Raw genomic sequence first — 15,621 nt, 5'->3', positions numbered from 1 at the left:
GGGAGCAGCGGCCGCCCAGCCGCGCGGGGACGCGGCCCAGCCAGGGGCCACAGTCTCGAGGACGCCCGCCTGCGCAGAGGTGCGGCCCGGAGGCAGGACCGCAGACACCGGCCCGGCCCCGCTCTCCACCGCACCGCCGTCCTGCCCCAGAGCTCGGCGCTCTCGTACAGACGGCGACGGGGCTGGGGGCGCGCACGTGGGGCGGCGGGCGCGGCGGGCTCGGGGCGGCGCGGCAGGTGCCCTCCACGTGTCCTCCGCGCGCCCCGGCCCCGTAGAGAGGCGGAAGGAACGCGGGCGCGCGCCGCCGTACACGTCACACACCTTATTTACATACAGCTCGCGGGTCTGAGCGCGGCGCAGCGCGACGCCCCACCCCTCCCGTCGCGGCCTCTGATGGGCCGTCGCCGGCGGCGCCGAAGCGTAGTTGACTTGCGCCGAGTCCGCCCAATCGCAGGCCGTCTTGCTCGTGCAGGGCGGGGCCAGGGGGCTCGGCCAATGGGAGGCGGTGTTGTTGGCGGCCACGGCGGCGCAGCCCCTGGAGCGAGCGAGGCCACCGCCGCCGCCACTGCCGCAGCCGCAGGAGGCGTGAGGAGCGGACGCGAGGCGCTCGGCCGGGTAATGGCGCGCTGGGGCTGCCGGCGAGGGGCCGCGGCCGCCGAGGGCCGGGGCGGCGGGGGCGGGCCCGGGGCGGCGGGGGGAGCAGGCCGCGGCGGCAGGGGCGGGGCGGCGGGGCGGCGGGCCCGGGGCGGCGGGGGGAGCGGGCGCCGCGGCGGGGCGGGGGTCAGCCGCGGCGCTGAAGGTCAGGAGGCGCTTTGTTCCCGGGCGGCCGCCCGCGCCCCCGCCGCGGCCCCGAGGGGAGCGCCGGCCGCGGGGCCCCTTTGTTTTCGGGGCGCGGGGAAGCCGCCCTTCGGGGCCGGGAGGGCACGGCACGGCCCGTGCGCGGCCTGGGCTCGGGCGCCCGCGGCGTCCAGGGCGGCGCGCTTTGCCGGGCCGCGGGGCCGCCGTCCGCCCGGGCCGCCTCTGCCGAGCGCGCGGGGCCGCCGTCCGCCCGGGCCGCCTCTGCCGAGCGCGCGGGGCGGGGGGACCCCGGGCGCTGACCCGGCTCCGGGAGCGCGGCGCGGCGCGGGGACGCGGCTCGCCGTGCGCACGTGCTCGCTGCTCCGGCCGGGCCCGGCGCCTGGGGGCCGCGGGGCGGGGTCGCGGCCGTGGGAGCCCGGCTCGGGCCCCGGGGGGTCCCCGCCAGCCCGGACGCGGGGGCCCTTAGCGGCCGCTCAGCGCTCGCACAGCGGAGCGGGGCCTTGGTCTGGGTGGCCGGGCGCCCCCGGTGTGCGCGAGGGGACCCGGGCCGCGGGGAGGCCGCCGAGGAGAAGGAACCTGGCTGGCGCCTGGAGGGTTTCCATTTGTTGCTTTTTCCCTTGTTTCTGGATAAGGAGTTTTGTTTTTTTTTTTTTTTTTTCCTTTCTTCATCTTTTGAGGCAAAGGATCCTAGTGCGGGGTTTCAGACGCTCCGTGGAGAAGACCCTTCTGGTCAATAGAAATACGGTTGGCAAAATTTGATTTCTTGTAGGATGACGGTGACAGAAGGGACTTGGATAAAGTAGGTAGATCACTTAGAGTCGTTTTAACGGTGCTCTTAAGACTTCTCCTGGTAGGAAGACAATACTTGTTCTCGGATTCCTTAGTCGTCGTGTAAACCGGTAGTTACTACAGCATCCTGCTGTGTGAGATCCCTGCTCTGACACACACGCTCGTAGCCTTTTTCCTGCTTTGCCGGTGATCGCGGTTGACAGTACCTGCGGTGATTTGTACTTCGGTGTCGTAAGACATTAAACGCATTCGTGAATTTCGCATCATTTTTCAGAACAAGTATAGCGATTGGAGAGATTGGATTCTTTGCAAGAGCTGATGGAGTCGTTTTTGTTTTGGTAATGCTGGTGAACTGAACTCTGAAAAGTTTACTTTTGCTTTGGGATTGTTGTCCTCCGCCTACAGGCGTCTTTAAATTTCGAGGATTGGCCGTTTAGAGGCCCAGAGTCTCCTGTGGTATTTTTGAGTGTAGAGGTTTTTACCTGTGTGAGGTAGCTCATGATTCTGCAGAGATGAAGTCCATGGAGCCGGTGTGTGTGTGTCATCACAGTGTGTGGATTTGTACTTGAGTCTCTCTCTCATGATGGTGTTTCGGCCAGCCTGTCGGGGTCTCAGCGGCCCCTGGTGCTGGGAGCAGCTTCCTGCATCTGCAGTTCCCACCAGCCTCAGTGGGATGGAAGTCTTCAGCATTTTTCTTCTCTTGAGCAGTTGATAGTCTTTTAGTTTCAGGAAGAGGGGACTACAGAGGTGAACGTATAAATGGTACAGTAGAGTTCAGAATACCTACTTTTAGGGTTTTTTTTTTTTTTATTTTTATTGTCCACAGTTGTAAAACGTTTTGAACCTGTTTTCATGAACTTATGTTGTATTGCCAAGAATTTTGCCAGAGAACTTAAATTTGTTTGGTTTGTTTTGCAACAGTTATGTATAGTGTCTGTGGGTGGGAGGGTGACGCACATTCCTGAAGACCCCCCTGTCAGCTCTGTGAAATGGGCAGAACCCTGTAGTGCTGGGAGTAGTGCTGGGAGTGATGGCCCCGGGTGTGAATGATGAGGCAGCAGTGAGGAGCTTATGGGGAGTTCAGTCTGGAATTGCTACCTAAGACATGCTTACTTGAACTGGGAAATGTGTTCAGGCATCCACAGCAAAAGGTTGGTGATTACATAGCTTCGCCAGTCCTCCACTGAGAGGTTTTACAAGGGGCGAGAGCAGGTTCCTCAAAGGAAGTCAACTGTCATCCGGTCTTGGCTTACTTTGCGTGATCACTCCTGGTTTAGCAAGTAGTTGCCTTCCCAGACAGCAGGTGGGGATTTATCGTTACCCCTTCCGTGACCCTTATTAATGGGCAGTGAAGAATTTTAAAGATTTTACTTATTTATTCATGAGAGACACAGAGAGAGAGAGAGAGAGAGAGGCAGAGACACAGGCAGAGGGAGAAGCAGACTCTGTGCAGGGAGCCCAACGCAGGACTCGATCATGGGTCTCCAGGATAACACCCCGGGCTGAAGGCGGTGCTAAACTGCTGAGCCACCCGGGCTGCCCGGAAATTTTTTAAGAAGTACCTTTGTGGTGACGTAGATTTGTTTTCATTTGACAGCCTTTGGTTTTCTACCCTGCGCGCTTTAGAGAAGGCAGAGCTGCTTTCTTTGCCATTTTAATTTTAAATTTCACGAGTACTTAATAGCGGGAGAGGTGTAGTGTGTTTCTGTAGTGAGAAAACTATAAGAGAGCACTTTGTGGTCTCTACTTCTTATCTTGACCACTCACTGTGTAGCCTTAAATTTCCTTCTACAAGTATACTCTGCCAGCTGTTAAAACTAGATGTGCTTCCATTCTGGGTTCATGACTTTTTTTTAGGTAGTGTGCATTTTAATATTATCCAGAAAGCCTGTTTCAAACAAGACGAGATGATTTCTAGTAAATAGTTTTGTGGTACAAAGAATCAGCGTACACCTCAGACATTTATGTACCAAGGCTATAAGAATACATTTGTAAGTATTACACTTTAAAACATTGACAGAGACACAGGCAGAGGGAGAAGCAGGCTCCATGCACCGGGAGCCCGATGTGGGATTCGATCCCGGGTCTCCAGGATCGCGCCCTGGGCCAAAGGCAGGCACCAAACCGCTGCGCCACCCAGGGATCCCTGAGGGAGACAATCTTAAGCCGATTCCATGCTGAGTGTAGATCCCGATGTAGGACTCAATCTCACGATCCTGAGATCATAACCTGAGGTGAAATCAAGAGTCGGACACTTAACTGACTGAGCCACCCAGGCACCTCCGTTGTGATACTTAAACAGGGTGAAGTGGGAAGACCCTACAGAGTGAGAAGACCTTTAAATACTGGAGTAAGGAAAATTTTGAAATGTTAGCCTTGTTTAGTCATATACTAATGAATTGCAGAGAAAGGAGAGTGGAAGAGGAAATTGGAGTTATAGCAATGAAGAGCCACTTTGCCTCAAGTAAAAATAGAATGTTTGGTTAAAGAAAGGAAATAAGTTTTTTATTTTCTTCCGGAAAACCGAGGGCTTAGTCTCTAGCAAGTTTCTGAAGAGATGGTCTGCTGTTGTCTAGTGGCAGTTAGATGTCGTAAGCAGCCCTAACTTCCTCTGTGTCTTAAGAAACTCCATGGGAGAGACTAAGGTACGTGTGGAGTTGTGCGCAGGCAGCACCTGGGTGGGCTGTTACTTCACAGCAGTGAGTGAGTAAAGCAAAGACTGCTTGGCTGCTGTGTCCTGCCTGAGTCCTGTGCTAGGTCTAGGTCTAGGGATTGCTGCATTGAGCAAGTAGGTAAGTCCCTTCCCTCGGGGAACTTGTTCTTCAGTGCAAAGACAAACTTACATTGTTTATCCCTCCTTTTTTTTAACATGATAATAAAAAGTTTAAAACCTATGGAAAAGTAACGCTCCCTGTATCTGACACCTACCTGCAATAATTAACTATTTGCTGATCTTCGTTCATCTGTAAACATATACATGATTTTTTTGTTGTTGTTTTTTGTTTGTTTTTCATTTTTTAAAAGATTTATTTATTTGAGAGAGAGCATGTGAGGAAGGAAGGGGCAGAGGGAGAGAATCTCCAAGCAACCTTCCCAACTGAGCACAGAGCCTGACGTGGCATTCCATCTCACTGCCCATGAGATCGTGACATGAGTTGAAACCAAGAGTTGGGATACTCAACCAACCACTGAGCCAGCCAGGCACCCCTACATATGATTTTTTTTTTTAATTTTTTATTTATTTATGATAGTCACAGAGAGAGAGAGAGAGGCAGAGACACAGGCGGAGGGAGAAGCAGGCTCCATGCACCGGGAGCCCGACGTGGGACTCGATCCCGGGTCTCCAGGATCGCGCCCTGGGCCAAAGGCAGGCGCCAAACCGCTGCGCCACCCAGGGATCCCTACATATGATTTTTTAATTAAAAATTTTTATAAATGCCCAAAGGAAAAGGAAAATCATGTATACTAGATTTTCTATCATCATATGTGATCAAAATCAGTTTGAACCCAACTTCAAGACTATCTTTAGAAGTTCAAGACCTGGGCACTTTTTTTGTTAAGAGTACAAACATAGTTAACATGGACATTTTCCATTAAATCAGAAACTTGTGTAAGTTATTTGGGTTGTTTACTTTAGACATGTTTTCACTTGCCTGCTTGCATATTGAATCCAACACAATTACCTTCTAATGCTAAGGAACATAATGATAGGCTAGATTAAAAAAAAAAAAAAATCAACCAGTCAGGTCAGGGCACTATAAATGAGATCTGAACTGTCCCAGGGCTTCATATATTGACCATGCCTTGTGGGTGGAAACATTGGGATTTCTTGCAGGGGGTATCCTGATCCCTTTTAGACTGGATGGTTCCTTTGTCCTTTCTGATGTGGTTTTAAGCTGAAACATGATTTGGTACTCCTGGAGGACTTGGACCTGAACCCCAGGGCTGATCAGACTCCATCTTAGGTTCATAGGGTAGGGTCACCATCCCTTAGACTTATGTGAACCACATGATTGTTATAGGGTTCATTTAACACCACCCTCATTTAATAAAAATTATAGACTAATGAAATTCTAAAGTCTTAGACATTGGTTACATTTAACTTAATTTTGGTTAGTCAGTCATTTCATGGGAAGACGTTGAGAACTTCTGACTTAAGATAGATAATGTATAAAAATTTTGGTTATGTGAAGGATGACGATATTCTCCAGCTTACTCTTTTGTCTTTTAGAAGTGGCCCAGTTTGGGCAGCCGGGGTGGCTCAGCGGTTTAGCACCGCCTTCAGCCCAGGGCATGATCCTGGAGAATTGGGATTGAGTCCCACATCAGGTTCCCTGCCTGGAGCCTGCTTCTCCCTCTCCCTGTGTCTCTGCCTCTCTCTCTGTCAATTCATGAATAAATAAATAAATAAATAAAATCTTAAAAAAATAAAAGTGGCCCAGTTTGAAATTATATTACTCTAGCTATAGGCTAAGTGTTGTGGTGGATTTTTGTTTGTTTTTGTTTTTACTGTTTTTAAGTATGCTCCATGCCCTTCGTGGAGCCCAACCCAGGATTTGAACTCATGAACTTGAGATGACCCCAGCTGATTTCAAGAGTTGGTTGCTTAAACAACTGAGCCACCCAGGTGTGCCTATGGATTAATAAGTGTTTTAAAATTGGGAATTTTGGGGGTGCCTTTGGCTCGGGGAATGATCCCAGAGTCCCCGGATCAAGTCCCACATCGGGCTCCCTGCGTGGAGCCTGCTTCTCCCTCTGCCTGGGTCTCTGCCTCTCTCTATGTGTCTCTCATGAACAAATAAATAAAATCTTTAAAAAATAAATAAAAAATAAAATTGGGAATTTTGTTATAGTGGAAAATTAAAAACTAAAAACTTTTCCCCGTGAAATTTTTGTTTGGGTGAGAAATTCATAAATAGGATTGTGAGGTATCTTCTATAAATAAAAGCAAAACATTCATTCATGTAATCATGGAATTTTGCATATCAGCCCAAATGTAGAATTGTAGACCCAGTTAAAATTGTTAGTCCTACAAGGGACCTGAACTGCTGTATTCTTTTTATATTTTTGAATATTCTTTTGCCTGATGACGTGTTCATATTTTGATATACTTGCCTTTTTAGGTAAAGGAGACCTTCAGATGAGGCTTCAGCACACCAAAATTTAAATTTTTTTTTAATTTTTATTTATTTATGATAGTCACACAGAGAGAGAGAGAGAGAGAGAGGCAGAGACATAGAGGGAGAAGCAGGCTCCATGCACCGGGAGCCCGACGTGGGATTCGATCCCGGGTCTCCAGGATCACGCCCTGGGCCAAAGGCAGGCGCTAAACCGCTGCGCCACCCAGGGATCCCACACCAGAATTTAAAACAAATGGGTAGTTGTATTTCTCAAACCTACAAATTTGGTAGTTCCTTGTAACTTTCTCTTTGAACTAGTTGGATTGCTAAACATGAAAAGTGACAAACGGAACTCTAGCTCATTCATAATGTCACCAGCCCTAGGTTATTTTTCCTTATATAAAGGGAGAACTGTTGAGAGGAACTGGATTTGCTGGTCCCTGCCAAGCAGCAGGGCAGTGTGTAAGCGTATTGCAGTCCCAGAAGCCAGAGGAGGAGGCCTGCAGCGGGTCGTGTGCTGGCCACCTCGCCTGTGTAATTCTGTCTTCACAGCAGCCCCTCGGGAGGCCCCATCTAGTTTGTGGGTGTCGGAGCCCTGGTTACACAGCTAGGAGAAGGCAGGGTTGGCCTCAGAACCAGGTCACTGTGTGTCTTCTGTGTTTAGATGTGGAGTCCTGTGTTTGAATTGTTTAGACCTTAAACATAGTCTCTTTCCTGTTGTGTAAGTTTATTGTATTTTCTTTCTCCTTCTGTCCTTGATTGAGCACTTTGTTTTGTTTTTGCAAGTGTTAATGTCGGGTTTAACTTAACTGCTTTGTCATCATGTCACCAAAAATAGTGTTAAAAAGTGCATGGCTTCACATAGTTGGAAATAAAGTGGATTGTTGTGTGAATGGAATCTGTTCCTTTGGAGTGGCGTCCTTCCACGGGAAGGTGAAGCTTTTTGGCCTGTGTCCTGTTGTGGAGTGTGTGTTCACTCAATAGCTCTTGTGCTGGACACTGCTGAGGGCCCTGGGACCACATAGTGCACTGCATAGGAGGGGCATGATTATGCTCCATTCTTCTAGACGGCATACTACTTGGGAATGCTACTGCACTGCAGGATTGTTGATTGTCATCTGTTCCAGGGACAGCAGCAGTCATCTCGAGTTAAGCAGGTGGAAGCGGCAGCCGGAAGTGAAGTGATCGGTGGTGGTAGGGAAAGATCAGGAGGGTCTAGATTTGAAATGCACAATGATTTTAATCTATAATGAACCAAAGGAAATGACGTGGAGAATCTCATGCACGTGTTTTAAGGAAATTAAACCTAAAGACTAAGACTGATTTTCCACAAATCCTTGATTTACAGAAGACCAGAACTTACTCTACAACTAGTGAGCACCTGTCAAGAATCTCTCCTTATCCTAAAGCCAGTGAACTCACTGCATGACATTTTTGCTGAATTTTCCCTTTTGTACTCTGCCCACAAAAGCAACCTGCCCTAGACCTTGAGTGGACTCCTTTGTAGCTCACTGCAGTTTGCTTGTCCCAAATTGCAGTTCATCTGAAATTCCTGTGTAAACTCAGTGTCTGGTAACTTGGCCTTACCTCAGTTTACCTCTTTTCTTCTAGGTTTACGTTACATGGTGTCAGGAGTGGGATCTGAAGGAGCCAGCCACTGAGGAGCAAAGTACCCACATTTGAGCCCTTTGTGCTCTTTGCTTCCACGAATTGACATAACTCTTGGTTTGGTGAGTCTCAGTTATCAAGTCCCTTCTTTTGGTTGAACTCTCAGAACATGTCAATCCTCTTTTGTTCTTAATCTGGTAGTGAGATCCCAGTCATCTAAATGTTCTAAGGGTAGCCCTCTTTCAGGAACCCTGGCCAATTTTATATTAAGAAGTAATGGTCCTTCCTCATGCCTGTTTCTGCCTACATGGGTCATACTTACTAGAAGGGTAACTTAGCGCTCTGATGGCTGTTGTGGGGGACATTCCATCCTTTGAGGCTTGTCTTTGTCCCAACTAAGTTAGACCATGGCTACAAAATTAAACAGTCCAAGTGGGATAGTTCTTTTTGTTGGTATCTGGAGGTTTCTAAACGTGTTCAGGATTCTCAAATTGCCTCCTTACAGAATATTGTTTCCAGACTGATTGAAGTGAATAAACAACTAAAGATGGATAAAAATACAGTGTCAGAGGCCTCTTTCTTGGTGCTAGCCAAGGTTCCCTCCTACCTGCATTTGTCTCACCTCTTTCCATACCCTTTGCCTCCTTATCCTTCCCTTTGTCTGACGTCCTTCTTTCTGTCACTGAAACGTCTTCAACCATAACCCATTAAAACTATCCCTTTCACAATTCTGCCTTCTGAGGATGCTGCTAAACCACCTTAAAGTGCCTGCACCTCATGGACAAAAGCTGAGCTTAGGGCTATAATTAAGGGCCTTCCCAAAGTAACTATGAGGATCTTCATAGATGGGTGGAGGAATTCAGTATTATAACCTTGACTTACCCAGCCTGGGCTCCAGTCTCTGTCAGTTAGTCCATAGACTTGTTGGAGAAGGTCAGGCCCAGTGCTGCATGAAAACAATCTCTAGGGTGTAAGCTAGGCCATCTACCAGGCATTTATGTGACCAAGCTTGCAGCATAGCCAGAACGCTACGTGAAGTCATCCCTAGGGCTTTCCCCAAGCCCATGGACCAGAATAAGATTCAGGCATGCACCCAAAAGCCTGTTGAGTCTGTCTGTGACTGTTAGTGACTTATCCATGACCCTAAGCTATTTTCAAGGAAAATTCTAGACTTCCCATAGATACTGAGTCCACCCTGGTGGGGTTTGATTCTGTGGTTGTAAATGGGACGAAGCAAGGACATAAAACTTTCAGATTAACCTGTATGGGACTGGCATTGAGCCTCCCATAGGTGGAGACCACAAAGCAGGTATGTCTTACAGGACCATGCCATTATTGCAGACAGTCTACACACTGGAAAAGGGGCCGCTATAAATTGAAATCCAAGCACTTGCAACCCCCAAGAGGCAATAGCCAAACCAACCCAGTGATGAGATCCTGAGGGCACTCTTCCCCAGCCTTGTGGGAAGGGAATTATGTAGGATTGGGAGACTACTGTCCAGATTAGGAACAAGTTTTCTCACAATATCAGTTAATACAGGAACTAATCTTATCAGTGCTCAACTCCAAATTACATTTTCCCTTCCTGGGATCCCTGGGTGGCGCAGTGGTTTAGCGCCTGCCTTTGGCCCAGGGCGCGATCCTGGAGACCTGGGATCGAATCCCACGTCAGGCTCCGGGTGCATGGAGCCTGCTTCTCCCTCTGCCTATGTCTCTGCCTCTCTCTCTCTCTCTCTCTCTCTCTCTCTCTCTCTCTCTCTCTGTGACTATCATAAATAAAAATTAAAAAAAAAAATTTTCCCTTCCTTGGAGTAATACATATGTACAAATAGTGGGGGTCTTGGATAAACTACAACATGCTCGTTTCTCAGCCCATATCCTTTTATTTGGGATCTCTGCAAGTCAACCAACCATTTATCCTCAGTGATTTGGCTCCCATACAATTATCTAGGATGAGATTTCCTGGGGAAATACATTGCATTTTATTTTTCTTTCTGGAAAGGGAAATATTCCTTGAGTTCAAATCCAGTATTCCAGAACATTCAGGCCCCTTTAATTGCAGTCTGTAGACCAAAGAAGACCAAACTTGGGACTCATCCTGACTACTAAACCTAGTACCCCCCACTTTTAGTGCAAAATCCTCAACAGACCGAGGCACAATTCATGGTGCCCCTCCCGTTAATATCCAGATCGACTTCTCAGAACCTCTCCCAAGAATAAATCAGTATCTTGTAAATAGTAAGAGGACTTACCAGGGCATAAGGCCTGTCATAGAAGACAATAAGTAATTATCCTTTGTATTAGTCCTTGAAATATCCTTCTTTCACTCCTAAAAATTCCCATGGCCAAGGATGGACTTTGGTCCAGCACGTTAAGGCAGTTTATAAATACCATAATTCCTCCTGTTGTCTCTAGTCCATACACACTGTTGGTATCCAGCCCTACAGGAGGCGTGGTGTTTTGTTTTGTTTTGGTTTGGTTTTTTAAATTATTTATTTATTTATTTATTTATTCATGAGAGACACAGAAAGAGACAGAGATACAGGCAGAGGGAGAAGCAGGCTCCACGCAGGGAGCCCGACATGGGACTTGATCCGGGATCTCCAGAATCACGCCCTGGACTGAAGGCAGTGCTAAACCGCTGAGCCACCCAGGGATCACCATTGTTTTGTTTATTATAGTTACGCAGTGCATTTTTTTAGTATTTATTTCTTTTGATAGCAGTATATATAAAAATATAATATCCTTTTTACCTTTACCTGGGAAGGCCAAGAATAGACACAGTCGTGCCTGGAGGCTTTACTGAGAGTTCCTACTTCACACAGGTTATAGCAGCTGACTTAAATATCATAGGTCTCTCTAGAGGCTTCATCTTACTACAGATATGTAGATGATTTCCTTCATGGCTAACTTTCCCAAGGCTGCTCTCCTAAAGACCTTGTTCACCTGTGAAAAATCGTAGTCATTAAGGGGACACAAGGTCTTGAAAGAAAAATTGCAGTTTGTTCAAATTCTGGTCCAAGATTTAGGACAATTTAATCTCAGAATGAGCACTACTCCTAAGTTCTGAAAGACTTCAAGGTACTTTAAACTTTCTATACCCTAAAACCAAATAAGAATTACAGAGTTTGCTTGGGTTAGGTCACAGCTGCATTCCAAACTTCTAAATAGCTAAGCCCCTTTGTGCCATATGAAAGAATACCACACCTGATCTCATTGTTGGGATAACCAATATAACTCCTTTTTTAAGACTTTGAAGGAAATAGTGGGTGCGCCTGAGTGGCTTAGCGGTTGAGCGTCTCCATTTGGCTCAGGTCATGATCTTGGAGTCTTGGGATTGAGTCCCACATCAGGCTTCCTGCAGGTAGCCTGCTTCTTCCTCTGTGTCTCCCATGATTAAACAAAATTTAAAAACTTAAAGAAAAAAAAATTTTTTTTGAAAGATTTTATTTATTTACTCATGAGAGAGAGAGAGGCAGAGACACAGGCAGAGGGAGAAGCAGGCTCCATGCAGGAAGCCCGTCGTGGGACTTGATCCCAGGTCTCCAGGATCACACCCTGGGCTGAAGGCGGCACCAAATCACTGAGCCACCCGGGCTGCCCAAAAAAAATATTTTGAAGGAAAGTATTAAGTCCACCTATCCTTTGACACCCAGATAATCAGCTACCCTTTTTCCTTTTTGTATATGAGAAGGAAGGGGATGCCCTCAGACTACTAACCCCAAAACATGCAGCTATCACACGTCCCTCGGCTACTCTGGCCAAGAGTTAGATCCACTACCTGAAGATCCATCCCCCTGCCTTAAAGCTCTGCCTGCCACCACTCATGGGGACCAATGGTAGGCCCAGGTCCTACCACTGAAGAGACTGTCTTTATGCTTCAAGGCTCTTGAGGCTCTCCTGAAGTCACACCATGCCCAGTACCTTTCAGCAAGCTCTTATCTCCTGTGAAGTCCTCTTGTTCATGGTAACAGTTTCAGCCCTGCTACCCTTCTTCCCTCCTCCACTGATTGAACTCCCCATGACTATCTGACTTTCACAGATCATCTGTCGACCCCTTGTGAGGTCTTATAAGAAACTCCTGACACATATACTGATCTTCCCTGGTTGACTGATGCCTCTTACCTGAACCGTGGAAGTGATGGGTTTTGTGCTGGCTGTGTGATAACAGTTTGGAGTTTGTGGAGGCTTTATTGGATGCTTACCTTTGGTTCAGCTCAAACCAGCTGAAATAGATGCCGTCACTTGAACATGCATTTTAGCCAAAAGCAAGACAGCGAACATTGATGCTGATAGCAGTACACCTTTGGAGTGGCCCATGACTTAGGGATATTAGAGGAAACAACAGAGCTTCTCACTTCCAGTGGTGGTAAAATTAAGAATGGCTCTCATGCCCCAAATCTGTTGGCCACGCTACTGCCGCCAGCAGTTCTCACTGTTGCTAGGTGTCACAAGTCTGAGTCACTGGAAGCCAAAGGAACCCACCTTACTGATGCCCCTGTAAGAAACATTGCCCTTCTTATATCCATTGACCAGACCTCTGTCATAGCCCAGAAGACTGCTGCCTCACTTCCCCATCCCCTCAGGATCTGAGGGAGTAACCGGGGAAGAGCAACAACTGGCCTCTGAAGGAAAGGCTCTTGGTACCACACAGAAGAGGGGCTCTGGTCTTTTTCTTCCAGAAAATCTAAAGCTTTTCTTCTTCAGACCACTGTCCCTGGATTAAACCATTGGTCCCCTGAGAAATAATAATGTTTATGGATCAGTATTAGAAAACCTCAGCAAGGCCACAAGAAGTGCTATCTTGCTTCTTCTGCATTCTGCCCAGGATGTTTGTTTGCATCACCCTGGGACACTATGGCATTGGTGAATGTCATACATTTGCTTCATCTCCTGGATATGAATATGTTCTAGTGATAATTTGCATCTTTTCACATTGGACTGAAGCATTTCCATGTAGAAAGGCAGCTGCCTCTTTTGTAGCTAAACTCCTTTTTAGCAAAGACTTTTCCACGTGGGGAGCACCATGGTGACTAGGGGACCTACTTCACTGGACCACTAAATACTTGGACAAGTCTGTGCCATCTGGCCAGTTCTACATTTCCACTCTGTTGATCCTCAGACTTCAGGACTGGTCCAGTGTACAAATGGAATTATAAACATGCTGTTTGCTAAATTAGTTGAAACCCTCCAGATATCTTGGCCAAAAGTACTGTTGCTGGTTCTTCTAAATCTTCAGTCTACTCCATTCAGTATTCATAAACTTTGATCTTTTGAAATAATCACAGGATAGCCAATTCATTTAGCTCTTGCTTGCTTTGACCCACAACTAAAAAAACGGGTATATACTTAGTTTTGCAAGGGTCTAATTAAATCCATTGAGAATAATCATGCTGTGATAGAACAGTCTTTCCACAGCAAGCTCCCATGAGACAAAAGATGTTAGATATCACATTTTATAGCCAGGAGAGGGCATCTGCTGGAAAAGATGTCTCCATAAAGATTCACTTCAGCTTCATTGAAAGGTGCCTACCAGCACCTTTTTACTGTTACTGAGGAACCCCTGTGCCACCTGCTTCTAAGAGACAGACTCCTGGATTCATGTGTGCCATCTAAAAAGGCCCCCAAACCTCAGAGGACCTGCATCTCAACTGGTGGCTTAAAACTAAAAATTTTCAAGGATTGAAATGCATGACATTAGAAGTAGACAGCCTTCCCAAGGTACTGGGGCCAGGCCTGTAGAACCTCCCCCTTCATGGAAGTCTGTGTCTCTCAGCGACTGAGTCATGCTGCCTAAAGTTGTAATTGTTCTTTTGCTGGCCTCCTTGCCACCTCCTGGTTTGCCTGTGACACACTCCTTTGTTCCCACTTTACAAAAACTTTCTGATGCCACTAACCCTATTGATTGTTGGATTTGCACTGTAATTAACACTAAGGATAAACTCGAACTGGTGGCCTGGCCATTACCCATGGAAGGATGGGAGAAGCTTTCTAGCAGAGGTTCAGGGTTTTTCTCTCATGCCTTTGAAGCTGTACATATTCTCCCTTCTGGTAAATTGACACCAGACATTACAGCATTCCATCGGGTGCTCTTTACCCATTGAGGAGAACCCTCACTCAAGTCTGTACATTTTTTATTTGAGATTTTATTTATTTATTCATGAGAGAGAGAGGCAGAGACTAGGCAGAAGGAAAAGCAGGCTCCTCATCGGGAGCCTGATACCACCTTGCCGGGACTCAATCCCGGAACCCTGGGATCATGCCCTGAGCCAAAGACAGACGCTCAACTGCTGAGCCACCCAGGTGTCCCTAAAGTCTGTGCATTTACCCAAGACCTTATTCTGTGTTTCACAGACAGTGACAAGATTGGCAGAAGTCAAGGTTATGTCCTGGTAAGCACTTGTGACTGCAATGGTGCAGGACTCAGATGATCATGAGTACACTCCCACTGGCATCTAAGAGACTACGAGTTCTCCTCCATTAATGTACCTCTGGTAGGGTACTTTGGATGGGAAGCTGGTGTGCTGCTTTTCAGTGGTACCTCTTGGGGAATTGATCAAAAATCCAGTGAATGGTGGGAACTTAATTCAGTGTACTAAAAATCCCCAAAACTGCATTAGAACCTCATCCACAACCATCAGACTCACTTGTTAATCCAAGTATATTGAAATTTAAGACATTCCTATAACTATTTCCATGATGCTAACAGCATTGGGCACTGTGTGCTATATGTAAATGACTGTGTTTTTGACCATGAGGTCCTCTTTTTGATTCCAGGGGGAAAATCTGGGCAAAGGGGTCTTCCTAACATCCTGTCTTTAGAAAACGTTTGTCATTTCTTTCTCTGTGGCAGAAACATAACACTCCACACTTCCCCTGGAAAGGACGTTGTGGAGATGTTGCCTGCCACTGAAAGCAGGAAAACCCTCTGCCTACCACCCTGTATCCAATTTGGGGGTTTTCTCCTACTGTCTTAAAAGAGTACATGGTAACAGGGATGGATAACTCTTTGGGTGGGTGCCCAGGAATACCCCCATTGTAGATAGGATTTGGATTTGCCTTGGCCTGGGCCTTGTTCCCTTCTTGGGTTGCATGGAAGAACTTGTAAAGGCAACTTGGAGTCTGTGGTTGTGGTACGACCTTCGCTGCTCCTGTTAGAGCTTTTAGAATATCAGCGAGCCCAGCTAGACAGTCGCAGAAGTAGTCTTCAAACCTGCAGCCCTGTGCCTTCTCCCTACACAGCAGAGAGGGGAAGAATGCTGTTTATATGCTAACAAATTAGGGGAAATAATGCAAGAATGAAAAA

The 15,621-nt window shown here is 47.3% G+C and overlaps 1 protein-coding gene across 2 annotated transcripts in view; it reads left to right on the top strand.

Moving 5' to 3' along the window:
• The first annotated feature begins 480 nt into the window (after window positions 1-480).
• The window catches only part of NAP1L4 (nucleosome assembly protein 1 like 4), a 42,938-nt gene continuing 27,797 nt past the window's right edge, over window positions 481-15,621 (top strand). For both annotated transcript variants that reach the window (XM_041721880.1, XM_041721881.1), the window contains exons 1-2: window positions 481-615; window positions 8,319-8,437. The gene's annotated coding sequence lies outside the window, so the exon portion shown is untranslated. The remainder of the gene's footprint in view (window positions 616-8,318; window positions 8,438-15,621) is intronic.

The sequence above is a fragment of the Vulpes lagopus genome, chromosome 11, assembly GCF_018345385.1.
Source record: "Vulpes lagopus strain Blue_001 chromosome 11, ASM1834538v1, whole genome shotgun sequence".
Taxonomy (NCBI): Eukaryota; Metazoa; Chordata; class Mammalia; order Carnivora; family Canidae; genus Vulpes; species Vulpes lagopus.
This window is presented reverse-complemented; position numbering and strand designations above follow the sequence as displayed.